This window comes from Camarhynchus parvulus, chromosome 2 (genome assembly GCF_901933205.1).
Source record: "Camarhynchus parvulus chromosome 2, STF_HiC, whole genome shotgun sequence".
NCBI lineage: Eukaryota > Metazoa > Chordata > Aves > Passeriformes > Thraupidae > Camarhynchus > Camarhynchus parvulus.
The window spans coordinates 119,729,459-119,735,662 of NC_044572.1; positions in this window are offsets into that span (position 1 = coordinate 119,729,459).

Here is a 6,204-nt window from a genome sequence, read left to right on the forward strand (position 1 = left end):
TAACAAGGTGTAGGAAGTTTTTGCACTACCGAATTTATATAAAATACACTTTTTTAAATGAAAACACAAAAGGCCTTTTAATGCTACATTGTATAGACTATAGAAGCCTCTGTGCTAATGCAGCAATCTAATGCACTGTGTCCTCGCTTCACAATTGGTCTCAAAATTCAAACATTAGTGATGCTTGAGAGGTGATATCTGATCTAACACTAGAGCAACGGACATGAAGAGCCTTTTAGCACACTATTATGTAACCCAAAATGTGTACAGACAATTGTATTTTTGCCTATAACGCTCATAAATCTAAATGACAATTGGCTTCCATGAGTCATTTCCTAACAGGTGATACTGGGCAATGTATTTGTATTCCTTGAAAAACAATGAGTTCTTTTAAAAGTAGACCTCTTCCCCTACATGTTGACTGAGCTTCTGTTTCCTTCAAGGTTTACCTTCAATGTATTCATGAACTGCTTCAACCTCATCTCTAAACCGCAGTCCAGTAAAAAAGACAGTTGTTTTCTTTACTCTCTATTGCAGACAGACTGGCAAAAATGTCCAGGGTTTAACGGATTGGCTTTTTGATTCAAATAATTTTTAATAACTTGTACAGAAAATATATATTTTGATCATAAAAACATATATTAGAAGCAAAATACTGCAACAAATATGCCTTTTTTTTCCTAAGTAGCCAGCACAGATCAAGCAAGAAATGCAAACACAACAAAGGGGGAAAGAAGGGCAGAAAACTGTAAGTAAACAAGGCATGTTTTAGTGTACTATATAAAAAAAAGAGATGTAATAAAACACATGTAAAAGAATCCTTGTTCACACTAAGTGAGGTAAAAATGCCAGTAGCAAAAGATTCAATTCCACTCCTCCATTGTAATTTTAACCTAGAACCAGCAGGTTCAGTGATGCCATTACCCACCCACCTGCCACATGAATATCTGATCTTTAATCATTTTTCAGAAGACTTTCCTGAAAAATAAGATATCACGTGTTGGTATCTTTATTGATCTTTGGATCTCTTCCCATTTCCTCCCCAATATCAATCTTCTCTTCTTCTTGGGAGTGGTCAGAAGGCAGCCCACCCAACAAGATGACAGGAGTGTCTTGTTTGTCAGGAAAGTGTTTTGGTAGAGTGGTGCAAATGGACAGATGCTGCATTTGAACCAAGGTACAAGAACTGAGTGTCTCTTCTCCCTGTTTTCTTGTTGCAAAGTGCTCTGAATTCTCCAGTGTCCCCACAGTGTACCCATCCTTCACATAGGAGCTTTCAGTGTTCTTGCAAGAACTTTTTTAAAAGCAGTTGATAGGTGAATGCTATTAAGAGAGCCATCTGTCTAAGTGTGAATATTTGTCTTTTGTCCAACCTAGTTTTATTAGTGGTGCTCAGCTTTAACTCCAGCTGAAATGCTTTTTAAAACAGATCAGGTGTTCTGGGAACCAAACTCTTTGCAGGTCCTCTGTCAGTTTTCTTAACAAAGGAAGGTTAGGTAACTTGCAGGTAAAAATGAAAGAAAAAATTTTGTTTGCATTGCATGATGGTTTCTTGTTCAGTGATCATACACCATGGGACATCTGCAGGTGGAGTAATGTACTTGTCTTTGTATTTATTTTGTTCCAGGTTTAAACAGTATTTTTTTTTAAATGCTGAGTTATGACCTCTAGGAAATATTACCTTTTAGTAAAATGGAGATTTCTTCCAAAACACCAGTGATAACTTTCTAATTCTATATTATTATTTATTGGTATTTAGTTTTCTTTTATGAGGCCTAACGCAGATCCTGATGAATACCACTGTGGAACAAGGAAGTAGCACACAAATATTACTGCTCTTTTTACTTAAAAGTAACTTAAAACCATGGTATTAGCTAACATTTAATCCAAAAAAGATGATTATCCTAATTATACCTATCAACTAAACAGAATGGCGACCTGTCGTTACCTTAGACATCGACTGTAGTACTGTGCTTATCATAAATCATGAATCTAAGAGCAGTCTGTGTAATTAATTTCATTAGGATAATTTTTTAACTCAAATAACTATTTAAATACATATTTAGCATCAGCAGGAATAATGTACACTTCTAAATCTGGAAGTCTATGGTTAAGTTTACACTGACATCTTAGAGAAAATCAGGAGAGATCTCTTGACACAGATCTCTCAGCTAGCCCCACTTCTCATGCCTTGGTTCACATAACTGAGCAATCCTGCATCATGCAAGTCAGGCTATTTTTAGGTGAAGTTGAACCAGAAAACTTCTTCCATGAGGGCACCAGCTATGCTGTAGGCAGGATAAACCATTCAGGCCCTGATACCAGATGAGAGCGAGTCCAAAAATTGTACCCCAATAGTGTAAACTGTCAGCACAAACTGTTGTCCTCAACAAATCTCCTGCTATTGTACAACTTGCTAATGTAGACATAGATCTCTACCATGGCTACTGTCTTCAGCCCATGTAGCTCTTTGATAAATTACTTATACAAGTGAATTTTGCCATTTTCATCAGTGGTATTGCATAAAAAAGCAATATGTAGCCCAAGATTAAATTGTTCCCATTGCATTCCCCAAGTTAACTCACATAAAATCATTTAAGCAATAAATTCTTGATAACCTTTGGAAAGTTGTGTTTTGTAATTTGGACCAAACTCTATATACTGCATATTTCTACAGTGAATTTAAAGTTGGTGTTGCATTTAATGAAGACAGTACAGCACTAGACTTACTCCAAAGTCAGTGGAATGATTAAACTTATTGCAAGTACCTTTATTTCGCTTACTTAACCATAACCCTGCCTTTATACTGGTATGAATAAACACAAATTGCTGTGCATTGATGGAGGATCAGAAGCCCAGCTTGAGTATTTTGTGATGATTTGCCATTGTCTAGGTATCTTCCTGTTTGGATCATCAGCTGAAATTTATTTAAATTGAGGAACTAGTAGGGTTTTGGTTGTGTGCTTTGTTGCTCTGATGTCTGGGACATACCTTGTACAGTAATGCAAGGACCAAAAAGCCTATTCCTTATCTTACTTCTTTTAACCCTTTCAGGGTGGAGGACATAAGTCTTGAAGTGATATTTTTGCTCTAAGTTTTGCGCAGATAGCATCTCTCTGTGAAGGTTCAGAGTACAAAATATTCACACCTGTTCTTGAAATCCTTAAGCAGAATGCCAGTGGGAATTCTGCCTGTTTAAAACTGAAAGATGGAGCAATATATTATAGTATTAGGCAAAAGAAACAATTTCTAACACATTACTAAATACGTTAAAAAAGAAATTTTAAAAAACTACTATTGGGGACAATCATGGGTACTTTTGCTAGGATGCAGAGTTCTGGATTTATATGTCTAAATTATCAGAGTTCTGCAGAGTTTTAGCTGTACAACTCTTTCAAAAATCAAAGGAGCCATGCTGATAAGCTGGAACATGGAGGGATTAGTGTACAAAGAAGCTGAGCATTGAATACATAGCCTATTGCTTTAAGATCACTGTAAATATCAAATAAAATGTGTACTAATTCATGTTTATATGTTATTACTGTGTTAGTTTCATAGATACAGTAGCATGACTATTATTAGTTTTATGGAGTTTAATGAACTTCACTTTGTATTCCTCTGTGAATGCTCTGAATGCTGCAAACAAAAAAAGCACAACAGTATTTTTTCAAGTTCTCTTGGGGCAATAGCAGTGTCTTCACTATTGTTCAGTTTTACAGATTTAGCAACATTTCATCATACATTGCTCTATTAATAACGTATCTTTCTTTAAAAGTACTGTCACTAGGAGATAAAAGCATATGTGATGAGTCTTGTCTAATCTCATTCATCTGCCTTTACAAAATGCCCCAGACATTTTGTGGGAGAATATGCTGCTTTTGCTTCATGCATTGTTTGTATTTGGGGGTGGGGCAGGGGAATAATAGGGCATTTTGCAATGGTAATTGCATCAAACATGCTTTTTTTCATTATTATTGTATTTGTTAGAAACATTTTGATTTAGTTTCTTTCTGTAGATAAAACTTTGACAATAGCTTTATTTTTTTCAACTAACCATTTGATTTCATTAGACTAATAACTTCTCACATTTAGTGGTATTCGTATCAATGTTTCCATATCAGCTGCATTTTAACTTCATAAAAAAGGAAATGTGATTATTATTTTTTGTCATACTAGATTTTGCCGATCAACTAAGTATTTCTGCACCAATCTACATATTAATATGCATGTTGTAGTCTGTACAATTGTTCAACATCAAAATATCTGTTTAATTTATGTCAAATGTCTTTAAAATAAATGCATTGTTCTCCATTTCAGTCTGATAGAATAAGCAGGATAGTAAATAAATGTGTAAATGAATCATCTGTGTCTCATTTCAGTTCTCTTCATGAAACCGCTTTACATTGAACATTGCATATATACCAAAACAATTATCCATAGTGTCTTTAGGTGTCATTACGCAACAAAATTATACAGGAATCTCTGACAGACAATGTGTACAGAAATAAATCACTTGGCTATGCAAATAAAGTCAGAATCCATGCTTTTTATATACAAAAGATGAAATGTAGTGATTCTAAGCCTTTTTCTTCCCTCTCTGTTCAGAATTACTGGTAATTACTATTCACACTGTCATAGATACAAAGCCTCAAATGACTTTACAAGGGGTGAGTAAACAGTATTGCCTGCAGGATGGAAAGCAGAAGCATGGAAAGATTTGGCACTCTTTTTTTGGCTAGTCTGTCATGGTTTGACACTGGCACAATGCCAGTGCCCCATGAAAATATATTTCCCTGGTGTTTGCTGTGAGATGTGACCAGGAAATAAGCAAAGCAGGCCTCTACCTTAGAAAAAAAAAAGTTTATTAACTAAACTACAAAAGGAAAACAAACCACACACACACACACGCACACACACACACCTGGAAAATGAAAACTCCACAAAAAGCATTTCCTCCTCCCCCCACCACATATCCAATACATCTTCCAAATTTCAACTCTCCATCCATCACCCTGTAAATACTCAATTCCAGTCCATCAAGAGGAGAGGAGTCCTTCTTGGGGCCATGGTGACCTCTTCCTTGCATGCCCAGCGCTCTCACCACTGGACAAGGAACAGAGCTGCTTCAAGGGTTATCCTTTTAAGGGTGCTTTGACCAGTTCCAAAAAAAGCACAGTTTTCTCTCATCTCGGGACCTCTTGTCCCCCCATACTTGTCTACCCCCTGGGGCCGGGGGTCTCCAAAACTGAACCCTCTCAGTTCTGAGCCATCGCCTCCCCCCTGCATGCAGCCTCTGTGTCGCGAGGAAGCATGGTTCTGTCCATGGCTGTACCAAAAAGAGTCCAGCAAGCAGCTACTCCATCATCTCTTTCCGGCCTCTTCTTTACTCATCCAGCCTCACTCACTGCTCCGACTGTCATTCCCTTGCCCATTTCCTCTTTATCATCCACTCCATCTCCCCTCCGGGAAAGGTCCAAATGCTCTGTGAGGTCTTCATTGTCCAGAAAGGGGTTAACAAACTTCTGCACGCGGCCAGGCTCCTTCCCTGCTGCACTCCCCCCTTCCCCCTCCTTCTTCACAGGCCGATATCACTTCAAGGCCACAGGCCCGTACCAGCTTTCTCTCTCTCGTCTTCTGGCTGGGGCGGGGGGGGGGCTGCCCAAATCTTCTCGGGGCCTGTCTCCCTCTGTCTCTCCTGGGGGGGGGCTGCCCAACACCTCCTGGTGCCCCCCACCACCCTTCCATCCTGAGGGGTCAGGCCTACTTCTGCCGGGCCACAGATTTTCCCCTCCCCTGACCAGCTCGAAGCCGGGCAGGGGAGGCCTTGCCTCTTTGCTGGCCGGAAATCAAAGAGGGAGTTCCCAAGGGAGTGCTCTGCTTCTAACCCCTGTGTTCTCAGAGGCGCATCCACCCTCAGTGGCCAAGCCTGGTGTCAATTTAAAATCTGAACACCTATTGGCCTCTGGCCACTCCATTCCCAGAAAACCTGCTTCCTGTAAACCCACGACATTGTCAAACCTAGGTACCTCAGCCTAATATTCAGATAGTGGATAAACCAATCTCTTGTCCACCTTAAAACTGTAAGTGTAAAAATTTGATTATAGTGGAAATTATTTTACTTCTCTAAGACGACTCATGAAAATAACAGATTTTTTTTTACAGGCAGTTTTGTTGCAAATCCACCTATAGTAGAGCTACACTACC